Source organism: Amblyomma americanum, chromosome 5, assembly GCF_052857255.1.
Source record: "Amblyomma americanum isolate KBUSLIRL-KWMA chromosome 5, ASM5285725v1, whole genome shotgun sequence".
Lineage (NCBI taxonomy): Eukaryota > Metazoa > Arthropoda > Arachnida > Ixodida > Ixodidae > Amblyomma > Amblyomma americanum.
The window spans coordinates 79,288,992-79,303,133 of record NC_135501.1 but is presented as its reverse complement, the minus strand read 5'-3'; the positions used below and the strand labels follow the sequence as shown (position 1 = coordinate 79,303,133).

Below are 14,142 nucleotides of genomic sequence, written 5' to 3'. Positions count from 1 at the left end.
TCTGATACCGGCTCTGGTGTGCTTTGGTTTAGTGTTTCCTGGTGTGGTCAGTGTACCATTCGATTTGGTGTGGTTGGAATACCGTAGAATGTCTTGATTGAGATACTGTGAGTTCGGACATACTATCGCGAGAAAAATTAAGAGATCAACGAGAATGCACGCCAAATGGTGTAAAACGGCAAGCACTCCTGATGTCGAGTAAGGTGCACTAACATCCATCAATCTCGCTCCGCCGGCCTTGATGGCACGAGCATTTCATGAGATGGCACATGCACGCAGTTAGGCATAGTGTGGCACACACTCGCAGCCTCATAATTTTTCACATGATTATACACTGGAGCATGCACATAACCACATCATTTCTGTTCTTGCCGAAGACTTAGAGCAAGCACATGTCGTAAAGAAAGAAAAAAAATGCTCACATTTGCACAAAAGCATCCATAGCTTCACTGGTAGACAAAATTGGCAGTATAGTCAAGATGGAGGCCCCTAGCATCATAGCGTGCACTTTTCTGACAAAGTCGAATAGGTTGAATTTCCCTGATAGCAGCTTGACTCCAGCTGTGTAGCTACAATGCTTGAAGAACAAGAGAGCAAAATCACGAATTTGTGTGAAATACACTATAATAATCACAGTGCAAAGACAACCAGCAAATACTGCTATTAAATTTAGCTTAGTGGTGCAAACATAGAGTACACATTCAATACGACTTCCAATGCCTCTGCAGTAAATCAACTGTCTTCTGCTTTATAGTAAATCAATGCTACTCACATAAAGCACCCCACTTGCATTAATTTGCTTGAAATGAGTGTCTGGATGACCAAGTATTTCACACTTTCATTCACACAGTACAATGATGAACACGGACAAGGGGGAAGACGCCGAAAAACACTTTGAGGTGCCTCCTCCCTAGCCCCTGTTCATCATCATGCTGTGTGAATGAAAATGTGAATTATTGCGTTCTGTTTTTCTTTTGTATTCATAGCTAACTGCATATATTTACAACACAGTTGGGTACGCCTGCATCATAATCTGAATTCCTATCATATTTTGGCATTGCAGCTGATATTGAGCATGACAGTCCTAACACAGTCAGGCTTTCTGAGACAATCAACAGCACTCTAGCATCTCGGGTAATTTGATTCATTACCAGGCTCAGAGATACTAATACTTGGTAGCCTAGAGAAATAAAGAAATAAATTGATATATAAATTCTACTGCTGCAGATAACAAAAATCAGAGAATTTGAGGAATTAGAAAAATGATTTCAAGATGCCCACAAAGATGGGCACAAAATGAAGATAAGACGTAGTTCGACTAAAAAAAATATTTGATGCAAGTACATTTCAGGGTGACAAAATCCATGTATTGAGACTTTATGCGCACAGGGTGCAGAACTGTAAAGCACTGCATGGCTGGCTGCATTTATTTAGAAGACCATTCCTCTTCATTACTTCAAAAAAAGTGGCAGCAAAGCATAAAAATCCGACTGCTGAAATTTATTTTCAGGTGAATGCCACATACAAAATGACAAGGGTGGAATGTTAATGATTCGAAAGGAAACCTTAAAAAAGATGCGATGAACTCTAGCACTGGTAAAACCCCAAGAGATGTGCAAAAAAAGTTGCCAGATTATTTTTCCTGCTGAATGTATTAAAACCAAAGCTGCCTGAGCGCACATGAGTTTTGTTGAGGTATAGCTTGCTATACACATCCTGAGCCTCTGGTGCAGTTGACTGCAGAGTACCTGCAGACACTTGCACACATACAAAACCCACACTATATTCTGCGTACTGTGCATTGCCCACTATAGTGCCTAGCACGGCCTGTCTTCCAGTGAGATGCACTTCTTTTGGAGCATCCAGGCGTTAAGGTTCCAGTTATAAAAAATGTCCGAGTTGATTATGAGTTAAGTGAATAAGCTTAACAAGTTGACTGGTTCTAAGACGCAGATCACTTGCAAGAGCCGCTTCTCACAGCAAGGCAGAAAACAATAATGGCTTCAGGACACTGCAGTGCAGGGCTCGAAATTAGTTAATACCAAGTGGGGCTCGTTAAGCTTCGCTGACATTGTATGGCAGACCAGCGCCTGTTCCAAAGTAGCAATGTTTACTGCCACACATATACATAACTCGCCAGTGGCATGATTCCTCCAAACATGTATGCAACAAAGTATTGCAACCGCTTCGAGCCATCTCTACAGGCCCCACTGGGCCGTCCCTGCTAAGTGTGAAAAAAGTGGCTAAGATGTGCTTTGTCATATTCAATGCTACAAACTATTTTTACAAAGCATGGAGCAAAGCTAGCGAAAGAGTGCTCAAGCACACCTATGCTTGAGTAAAAAGTATCCATAATTTTTTTACATGTAAACTGGAATAGGGGAAGTTAGAACGTGACATGTAAAACTGCATGCAGAACAGCTAGACAAGAGAGCAGAGAAGGTAAGGGCAAACAGGGCTCATTATGGGCTACATGATGGACTCTAACAGTCACTTCCATCATGGCGTCTGACAGTCAAACAATAGGCCAGCTAGCATTCAATTCAAGCTTATTTTCATGCAAAATGCTTTCAATGATGGCTGCAAGTTATAACATACTAATTTTTGTTGTTACGTAGAGGCAGCTAGAGGATTCATGGACGGTGGGAAATGTGGCGGCACCCACGAATGCCTATACTGAATCAGCATCACTTAGGCCTCAGTACCTAGAATCCAAGCTTCAGGGCAAATGACTGCTAAGTACCATCCGTCTTCTGTTTCCATGGCATGAGAAGTATATATTGTCACCGGCGAAAATACAGAGAACCAAACTGTTCACTCGGGCGAGGTTTGCCAACACCGCCGCGCTCGTTCTGGACAAAGAAGACGTTCGGCCACGCGCTCGGGAACACAGTTCGACCTCCAGGTGGCGCCGGCAGAAAGTCAGCAGCGTGGCATTGCCCCTCCCATCTAAGAGGCATCGACTCGATGCCGCACGCGAGGGGAAGAAAAAAAAATAGGGCGAAAGGTAATGGCGGGGTTCGGTCCGGGGCTAACGGGAATAAAACGGCTTCATTCGCGCCACGTGGACGACCTCGGACGTCGGGTGTCGAGAGGACCGGGCAGTTCCTTGAGGGAGCACCTCGTAGGTCACCGCGCTGAGGCGGCGTAACACCTGGTACGGACCAAAGTAACGGCGAAGAAGCTTCTCAGAGCGCCCTCGCAAACGGATTGGGCTCCACACCCAGACTTGGTCACCGGGTGTGTAAATCACCTCCCTGCGGCGGAGGTTGTAACGCTCGGCGTCGCGTTGTTGTTGGCACCGGATTCGCTGTCGAGCAACTTGGCGAGCAACTTCGGCGTCACGGACAAATTGGTCGGCATCCACGACAGAAGAGGGAGTAGGATCCGGAAGAAGCATGGCGTCCAGCATGGTCAAGGCTTCGCGACCGTGCACCAAATGGAAAGGAGTGAAGCGCGTCGTTTCGTGAAGCGCAGTGTTGTACGCGAACGTTATGTAAGGAAGTATCCGGTCCCAGTTCGCGTGGTCATCGTCGACATACATAGAGAGCATATCGGCAATTGTCTTGTTAAGCCGCTCAGTCAGTCCGTTGGTTTGCGGATGGTAAGCCGTTGTCTTTCGATGACTGGTGCCACTGAGTCGAAGTACCTCGTTCGTAAGTGCCGACGTAAACGGGGTTCCCCTGTCAGTTAACACGACCGTTGGAGCTCCGTGACGAAGCACAATGTTATGAATGAAAAAACTTGCGACTTCGGCGGCGGTACCACGGGGAAGAGCCTTGGTCTCACAGTAGCGGCTGAGATAGTCAGTGGCAACCGCAATGTACCGGTTACCCATGGAAGACTCCGGAAACGGACCGAGTAAGTCCATGCCGACCTGTTGAAATGGGAGGCGCGGGGGATCGATAGGCTGCAGGAGCCCGGCTGGTTTAGTCGGTGGCGTCTTCCGGCGCTGACATTCTCGGCAGGTTCGGACGTAACGGCGGACAACCGCAGCAAGCTTGGGCCAGTAGTACTTGGTGCGTATGCGCGCCAACGTGCGGGAAAACCCGAGATGGCCCGAAGAAAGGTCGTCGTGGCACGCGCGCAGAACTTCGTCGCGAAGCGCAGCTCGCACTGCAAGCAGATAGACAGTGTCCGTTGGGCCGTAGTTCTTTTTGTAGAGTACCCCATCGCGCAAGCAAAACGATGACAGTCCGCGCTTGAAGAGCCGAGGTGGAGATGGGGCGATTCCTTCAAGGTATTCTATGAGGGGCAGCAGGTCAGAATCGGCCCTTTGTTGTTGGGCAAGGGTGGACGTGGTGAGAGCACCAAGAAAAGCGGAATCGTCGTCGGACTCGTCAGTGGGGCACAGGATTGGGGCGCGGGATAGACAGTCAGCATCGCTGTGTTTCTGGCCAGACTTGTGCACGATGGTGACATCAAATTCTTGTAACCGAAGACTCCATCGAGCAAGCCGCCCCGAGGGATCCTTCAGGTTCGCCAACCAACAGAGTGAATGGTGGTCGCTCACGACCCGAAACGGGCGGCCATACAAGTACGGACGAAATTTCGTAACGGCCCACAGCACAGCTAGACATTCCTTTTCCGTTGTGGAATAATTGACTTCTGAACGGGACAAAGTGCGACTGGCGTAAGCAATCACGCGTTCTAGACCATCCTGCCGCTGAACAAGGACCGCGCCGAGGCCAACGTTACTAGCATCAGTGTGCAGTTCAGTGTCGGCCTCTTCGTCGAAGTGGCCAAGCACAGGCGTACACTGCAGACGGGACTTGAGTTCTGTGAAGGCGCTGTCCTGGTCTTGGCCCCAGATGAAGGATTCAGAATCCTTCGTCAGGCGGGTCAAAGGCTCTGCTAGCCGGGAGAAATTGGGAACAAACCGGCGATAGTACGCGCAGAGGCCCAAGAAACGACGCAGGCTCCGTTTGTCTGTTGGCTTAGGGAAGGCAGCTACGGCGGCCGTCTTTTCGGGATCGGGACTAACACCTCGTGCGCTGACAATGTGACCAAGAAACTTCAGCTCTTGAAATGCGAAGTGACATTTCTCTGGCTTGAGAGAGAGACCAGCGGAACGTATGGCCTCGAAAACAGCACGCAAGCGTTTCAGGTGCTCATCAAACGTGTCAGAGAAGATCACGACATCGTCAAGATATACGAGGCATGTCTGCCACTTCAGACCGGACAGCACGGTGTCCATCATTCGTTGGAACGTGGCAGGGGCCGAGCACAAGCCAAAAGGGAGTACCTTAAACTCGTATAAACCGTCTGGCGTAATAAAGGCGGTCTTCTCTCGGTCGCGTTCGTCGACCTCTATTTGCCAATACCCACTGCGGAGGTCGAGGGATGAAAAGAAGGTGGCATGGCGCAGGCGGTCTAGGGAATCATCAATGCGGGGCAGAGGGTACACATCTTTTTTCGTGACGGTATTCAGGCGCCTGTAATCGACGCAGAACCTGAGGGTGCCATCTTTCTTCGTGACGAGAACAACAGGCGATGCCCAGGGGCTCGTGGAAGGTTGGATGACGTCGTCCTGGAGCATCTGTGTAACTTGGCGGCGGATGGCATCGCGTTCTTTGGAAGACACGCGATAAGGACGCTGGCAAATTGGTCTTTGGTCGTCAGCAACGACAATTCGATGCTTGGTAAGCGGCGTCTGTCGGACCTTGGAAGTTTCCGCAAAACAGTCGCGGAAGGAATAGATTAGGCTTTGCACGCAGTTTTTCTGACTGGCCGAGAGGTGCGGGTTCACGTCAGTCGGAATGGCTGTAGCCGTCGCGTCGACGAGGTCTGACGTGGTGGATAAAGAGCACTGCCTCGTACACTCTCCAAGCTCGTCAAAATAAGCGACGACTTCTGACTTCGTCAAATGTTGCGGTTCACGAGTAAAGTTCGTGACTAAGATTTCGGTACGACCATTGGCAAGGTCTACTAGGCCTCGGGCGACACAAACTTGCCGAGCGAGTAGCAGGGACATGTTCGCTTCAGCAATGCCAAGAGCGCCGGTGCTGTCAGTACACTCGACTGTGACGAACTTGCTGGCTCGCGGAGGGATTGTTATGTGGTCGTCACATATGCGCAACATTACTTTACAGGGCTCGGTGGTTGTGTTAACGGCTCGCTGGGCGGAAAAAGATACCACGAGTTCCTGAAGGTTTATGATCGCACCATACTCGTGAAGGAAATCCATGCCCAGTATGAGGTCCTTTGAACAGTCAGCTAACACGGCAAAGGAGCCGGTGAAAGTAAGACCACGGATTTGGATGCGGCAAGTGCAGACGCCGATTGGTGTCACGACATGGCCACCGGCAGTGCGAAGTACACGTTCAGCAGCTTTCGCTCGTCGTCCCATTGGTTGAACGCGGCCACACGGTCAAAACCGGCCAACCAATCTTCTACATCCTCGAACCGGTCGCCGTGGAAGGATGGTGGTGACCGAGGTGCAAGAAAGACGAACGGCGGGGCACTGCCGAAGGACTGACCTGTCTGGCTGCCAGTGGCGGAAGTCATGGCCCGAGCAGGAATCGTGAGTGGCTCAAATTCGGGTTGCAGGCCTCGCAGGCGACGGCTAGCTTTGTGGACAGGTGTGGCGTCTGCTCGTCGGGGAGAAGCGTCAGGGCTATCGTCCCGGTCAGCGTACATGGGATGATACCCAGCACGGCTCCACCAAAAATGTCACCGGCGAAAATACAGAGAACCAAACTGTTCACTCGGGCGAGGTTTGCCAACACCGCCGCGCTCGTTCTGGACAAAGAAGACGTTCGGCCACGCGCTCGGGAACACAGTTCGACCTCCAGGTGGCGCCGGCAGAAAGTCAGCAGCGTGGCAATATTCACTAAATGTTGTTCATTATGAGTAATTTCAGTGATCATGCACTGCCACACTGCACATAGAGCCTAGGCTTTTAAGCTGCTTTTTTCCTCACACGAGCTAACTGCACCCATCAGTTAACCTCCTGTAAATAAACTTTCACATGAAGACAACATTTACAATTATTTGATCACGTCTTGTAAGTTAGGCATTATCCTTTGTTTGGCGCTTTCATATTATAAACCACTAACAAACCTGAGTCGTAATTCTAACATACACTGATGGAGTGAGTATATGCCCCTGAGATAAATCCAGCTAAAGCTAGCAATTACCTCTCAGTGCATCCATTTTTCACACTCCAGCACACAAAAATACACGAAAGAAGAGGATAGACACCACTGACACCGGACATTATTTTTGTGCGCTAGAATGATGTCTCATAATTCTTCCCAGAACCGACTATCCCAGCCCTCTATGCTTAGCCTTGTGGAGAACCTTTTCCTTGCCTTCCGCTGTCACCTCCTGAGCACTTGCCACTGGAACTGCATAGTACAACTGCTTCTGTTGACCAGATGGGAATGGCAGTCCTCTTGTGAAATACTGCATCCTTTGGGATTCCCTTCACGGTGTCATACATTGCCTTCTCTACCTTGAATTCAGATACACTTAAAGGAAAAAGAACGCGCATATAAAAGTTCTTAGCCAAATTTGCAGCCAAGAATATGATAATAATTGTATTTGTACGCTTCACAGCAACAACAGCAGTATGCTTTAACGCATGTTGAAGCAAGAAAGTAAGAAATCATTTCCTTTATTACCAACACAAGACTTGCACCTAGACGTTGATGGTGTCATGCAATAGTGGTGAGTTCTGATAGCAGTGTGAAGTACAAAAGTCAACTGCTTGCTTCGAATTTTAGAACATGCAACATTAAGGGCACAATTATTGAAAAAAAATTGACATCATCCTTGAAAATCGCAGATTAGTATGTGTCGTAGCAAATACTGAAAATAAAAATAGTAGGAGCACTGCCAGTGTTTAAATCAACACGCAGTGACTGGTTTGGTTTATGGTTTGGTTTATATGAGTTTAACGTCCCAAAGCGACTCAGGCTATGAGAGACACCGTAATGAAGGGCTCCAGAAATTTCGACCACCTGGGGTTCTTTAGAGTGCACTGATACCGCACAGTACACGGGCCTCAAGAATTTCGCCTTCATCGAAATTTGACCGCCGCGGCTGGGATCGAATCCGCGTCTTTCGGGCCAGCAGCCGAGTGCCATACCACTCAGTCACCGCGGCGGCTTCGCAGTTACTGGTAAAAGCAATTTTCTAATTGCAGTTCTTGCCCATGCCCTTGTCAAGCAAGGCACTAATGCCGGTTGACTTGCAGTAAATCTAATGTGTCCTCAACATGCTGCCTAGTTAGCAAAGTTCTTGTAGTCAAAATTGAACGAAACGTTACTTAACATTTTTTCAGCTAGAACCGCATGAGCTATTGATATAGCCCAAGGCACACAACTTAGTGCCTTAGAATAGTGTTCAACGAGGGGCCCACACGCAGAGACGCTGGACTGGCCACTGTTTCCTTATTCAAAGTAATACAGGAGTGCATGGCCTGTGGTGTTCATGCTAAGAAATACAAAATATAAATAGAAACAAAACTGAAGTGCAAAGAAAAATTAGAGACAAGTTCTGTCATTACACCTTATGTGACACTAGAGAGTACATGTTCATAAAGAAGTAGTAAAATGGTCATTTTGAAATTTTGTACAGTCATCAAATTGTCATGAGCACAGTCAGTATGCCTTTTCTTCACACAAAAGGTTTCCAGCGGCTCCGGTGCACTTCAGTTTCGTTTTAGTACAGTGCCTTTAAAAGACAGAAATTGGTCAAGTGCCACAAACTGGCAATAACTGTGTATCACCATTTTCATATCTGTGCTTCATTACTTTTTAACACAACCTCCAATATGATTCACATGATTCGCTGCAGTAGCAGGATTCCAGTGTGCACCACTCACATTCAATGAAAGACCTGGCTGCCTTTTCCAAGTGTTATACTAATTTTCACAATGAAAGTGCCGTTGAGCGAGTTTGACAGCAAGCAAAAACATGATTTGAACCCAACAGCATAAGGAAATTTTAAAGTGGTCCGTAACATTATGCTTGCAAAAAGACAACTTCAGGTGTCAATACTCACCAAAGTTGCCATCAGATCTCAGCTTTGGTGTGCTCATAAAGGGAGGGTGGGGTGCTTAGTTATAATGACCAATTGTCACGGCTGGTACATTGTGCTACCTACTTCAATGATGAAGGATGTAACAAACTATCCTCCAAAACCTGACATCTGGCATAAAGGCTGAAAAGCAAAAGCAAATGAAGGATCACTAAGGCCTGAAATTATTTTCTGCTTGAACAGTTATGTACATCATCAAGAAAGCTGACAAACGGCGCGAAGTTATACTGCTATTTTGGCCCCAGATGCTCGCTCATTTGAGCCTGAGTATCCTAACTAAAGCCATAAAAAAGACATGACTGTTGAAGGCATCATAAGCTCCTGTAAAGCTCACCAGCACTGAGAAAACAAATTCTAACCCTCATAATATTATAAAGTCAGCCAATGAGGCCACTGTGTCAGTCACCAACTAAGAGACCATGTACAAACTATACACTGTAAATGCACAAACTCTAAATGAGAGCAAAGCATGCCCTGCACTTGTGAAACAAATTTGTGTCAATGTAAGATTCTTGGCAACAGCAGGCATCACCATTAATGGCATGTGCTAAAAAGGAAGAGGGCACCTTAATGATGCTGTACAATTTAGAATTCAGCCTTTCAGTAAACTATATTTTGTCTAGTACCATGAGCACCGTCAGAAGAGAAGGCAAAAATGAAAGCAAAGCTGCCAGCTGTCATGAGGCCTGCCACAAAAAAAAACACTGAACAGAAGTAGTGCACAAACAAAAAAGAAGGGGTGCCCTATGCGATTACAGAACACAAAATAACACAGGAAAACAGGGCCCAACCAATGAATGAAAAGAAAACAAAAAGAAGGTAAGCAGTACTGAACACTGCTACCTCTGCAAATAGAGAACAGTGAAATAAACAACACCTAAAAAATAAGCTTCAAGGACTTTAAAAACGTAACATTAATCACGTATTTTTAAACGCTGAATTAGACACTAGAATACATGAATTCCCAAGTGGTATTTGCCTACCATTAAATAATTTACAATTTCATTTCCTTCTCTGATGTTGTTTAGGCTTGACCATCCAAATGATGGCTATGATGCCTAGTTGGCCTTTAGGTCTGCTGAGGCACAAAAAAGGCTACAATATAAATGTTGATATGCAATTTTAATTCACTACAACACCTAAAACAGCCTGTTTCAAAAGCTGGAATGACAACAAATGCCATAGCAGCAGTTATACTACCAGTTTTTTTTGCTTTTGACGTGACCTGAAAACCAACTACACGTCGCAGGAATCGTTCGGTTGATAATACGGTTGATAATACAACAAGGAGAAAGACAATTATAAATTATTTACCAGTCATAGAGCAAATATCACGGGGTGGTCCATGTACAGCCGCGGACAGAAGTAAACGGAGCGCGCCGCACAAGAAAGAACTGCGTGTCAGCGCCGCCTAGCCAAACCAGACGAAAGCTCGAAGTCGCCACGCGCATGTGCAGGCCCGCTTCCGGCGCGACCCTCTCAATGCTCCGCTTGCCTCGCATTCGTCCGGCGTCTGTGTCGTGCTGATGATGATCATGATCGGATGGTCGTGCTCTGTGTAGCTAGCGAACATTTCGGAAAACAAAGACCGCTGTCTTGATAAGGCAAATTGCGCGGGGACGGCTTTACTATTAAGCCGCTTCGTTTGAGACAGCTGGAGGCGTGTTTGCGCCGCAAACAACCTGCGTGTTTCGAACATTTGCTGCCGCTGGGACTCTGCTGGGTCTCACTCGCAAGAAAACGCGCTCGAAACACTCGGTATACTGCAGCAGCTTTGTGTTAATTTTATACAGTTATCACTGATGATCCGCCTCGTCCCTACCAGGCGCTGACGCAGCACTCGTGCATGCACCCTGCCTGTCTCCCCGGAAACAAACTGCCCTTATACTGGATCCTGCTCTTATCTCCACCGAGACAGTGCGCTGCGTATCGCGCTGTCATGTGCGGAGCAGAGCTCATGGTAATCACTTTGCATTCACCTTCGGATCTTAGGATGACTACAAGGACCCGCTGTCTCACCCACACGAATGCCGCGGCAGCAGTGCGTCACTGTTGCGTGCCCCGCGTGCGAAATGCGGCATATAAGTACCCATGATTGCCCACTAATCAAAGTATGAGCCACGACAGAACCCGGCAAGCGATCCAAACTCTTCTGTGCGAACTGTATTACTTCACTGCTTTCGGTTAAATATAGACATTAATCTGTTTGAGAATATAGATGTGGAACCCCAACAGCTGCATCCAGCACATTTGGAAGCAGTCACTATCCTTGAGACCCTGGATCGCGCTGCAAAAAGCGCCAAGAGCGGCGGTTTCATCTAATTTTAAGCTGACCTCCTAGGCGAGGTCCCAATGCAGGAGCACTGTGGTGCAGTACAGACACACAGGGCGCAACCTTTGCCGCTCCGTCGGTTCCTCGCAGGAGCAAGCCGGAAATGAACAGTAACTGTATTAATAGAACCCGAAACTGCTGTGGTGGATCGAGTGTTTTGAGCTTGTTTGATCTATAGCGAGATGGAAATGAATCCCAGAGGCAACTAAAGTTCGAAGGATGCGCATTATCTGCGATGGAAACGCGCCTATAGCTGCCGCAGATGAAACGACATAATGATAGCGTCACCCCCGCGGGATTTGTGGCATCAAGGCAGCAGTCTGTGCGCTCCGAAATGCCCGCTCGCTACTAAGGGCGCAACCATCCGACCATAAACATCATCAGCGTGAACCTGACTACGGCCAAATGCGAGGCAAGCGGAGCAATGAGAGGGTTGCGCCGATAGGGGGCCTGCATATGCGTGTGGCGATTTTGAGCTTACGTGTGGTTTTGTTAGGCGGCGCTGAAAAACAGTTTTCTTGTGCGGCGCGCTCCGTTTACTTCTGTCCGCGCCTGCACATTAATGTCTAAGGCATTTGAAAAAAGACGCAAACAAACATCTGGTGTCCATAGTATATGCAGTTTCTTTCAAGCTTTGTTGAACTATGATATCAGGTAGCATGCCGAAAGGCTGAGTCAAACAGGTCACTACAAGCTCCTATTTCCTTTAAGTGTATTAGAGCAAGTATATTCACTGAACTTGCACAGTGTCATCACCAAGCAAGTGAAATGGCAAAAAAATTAAAACTGACCAAGATAATCACAGAAGTAACAATTTATGGTGAACATTCCTCTTTTTTCATTTAGCACATTAAGCTTATTGGTGCACAGGCTATAATTCAACAAACCTTGAAGTAGTTTGCAGTAGACGGTGCTCATTTTCCACTCAGATCTAGAGGCAGTAAAAATATTGCAACTACAGTGAAAAGTTCGTTTAACAGTGCCTCTTGCTGGACTAGTTGGTGTAATATTGTGTAACAAAAGTAAAAATAGCGCTAATTTTTACATAAACAACACAGAAAGAACAGACAGGACGGGCGCTGTCGCTGTCCTGTCTGTTCTTTCTGTGTGGTTTGTTTAAAAAGTAGCGCTGTTATTTCTTTCGTTATACAGTGAGAGGCCACAGAAGAGAAGCTGTCAAGTCCAATTAATGTTTCATCTTTGAGGTGCATTCATAGCTGCACTATATAACACCATTCATATTCTTTTCATCAAGTGAAATAAGACGTATTTGCTGGACCAGTCTCTGAGGAGTGCCATGTGACACCGGCATTACTGCAGAAGCTTGACAAGGTTACCCTTCTACTATGATTGTCTATGAGGAGTGCAATGGGAGATGGATACTAGACGAAAAAAGAATAAAAGCATTGTTCTCATGCTGTAATATCACCTTAGAATGCTGCCCTGTAGCCCATTACTTCATATTGGCATTTTTTAAAGCCTAGCTGCATTGAAGGGGGTCCGTAGTGACTCTAGAACAGGTGGGGAGTGAACTAGAGAGGGAGAGAGAGAAAGCGGCAGAGCTGAGGCTATGCCAGTGTGCTCGTTGTTGCTGTGTAGCCTTGGAGCTGAGCGGCCAGCTCTGGACTCAATCGTGGTATGAGGGTGCGGGTTTCCCCTTTTCTTCCACCCTGTGTGTTGTGCTGTCAACGTTGCATTTTTTGCGTCTTGGCTATAAGAAAACGTGTGAATGATTCTTGCTAAAAATCACGAAATTTTAGATATGACAGGAGAAATGTTCCAACCACCACTAACAAGAAAAAGAAAATTGGTTGCTTGCTTCGGATTCATACGCTCCCTACATTCTAGTACAGGGAGTCTCAGATTCCTCGTTAGTTTTGTAAGGGGTCCGAGGGCAGCTGAGACCCCCCTGTCTTTAAGCACTGCTTCTTTCTGAGCATGAAACTGGCACTATCTGATGATGACCTATTGAGAAGAGACACACACGTTATTTTGAATAGGGGAATGCCAATACATGCCATCAACGTTCTGGTCTAAAGCAGACATTGCAACACACTGACCTCAATGCAGAGGTGAAAAAAAAACAGATCTGAGAAAACTCGACACATACTTGTGCTCTGCAATGTACTCTGAACGGGCACACACAAGAACAGCCCCAAATCTGGACAGTGGAGACATCTTCTCCGATGAAGCTCTTTTCAGACCTCTTCACTACTGTAGAGAAGGCACTTCACCTGCATAACATCATAATTTCCAGCTGTGCATTTTGCACCCACAATGCCTGGCACTTCCTGATAATTATTTGTATTGCTGGCATTTCACACAACCACAAGAAAATGCTTAAACAGCCTAACTTCAAATACATAACGCCACTTGCTCACACTAGTTTTTATGAAAGCTCCGTACTACTTAGGTTATTCAAAACCACTTAATTTGAAAAAGCTACAAAGCGCTCTCTTTCTAGGGCTAGTTCTTCGTCATCATTCATCAATTATTTTCTTGTTGCGCGGCCGCCAGCAACTAAAAGAACTTTACAGCTGCAGGCAACGTTAGCAATGTTGCAAAAGTGATCGATCAGGCAGTTACTTGTGGTATCGCAGTGACGCGTCGCTTCAATTCACTCAGTCGCTTGCATGCCTTGATGCATCACACCCCTCCCACTCTGAGCTTGACAGCTGGTGTAATCGGCTCGTAGACGTGTGTTCTAACCCTAAAACGCCGCATCAGATCACTATAAAGACGCACATACGCGTAGCGAGTAACAC

At 46.9% G+C, this 14,142-nt stretch overlaps 1 long non-coding RNA gene across 1 annotated transcript; it reads right to left on the bottom strand.

Moving 5' to 3' along the window:
* Window positions 1-469: 469 nt before the first annotated feature.
* Window positions 470-13,553, bottom strand: LOC144134837 (uncharacterized). Its single transcript, XR_013315275.1, has 3 exons — window positions 13,488-13,553; window positions 9,010-9,168; window positions 470-577 (listed from the first exon to the last, which is right to left on the bottom strand). It is a non-coding gene; the product is annotated as an uncharacterized LOC144134837 (long non-coding RNA).
* Between the last annotated feature and the right edge of the window lie 589 nt (window positions 13,554-14,142).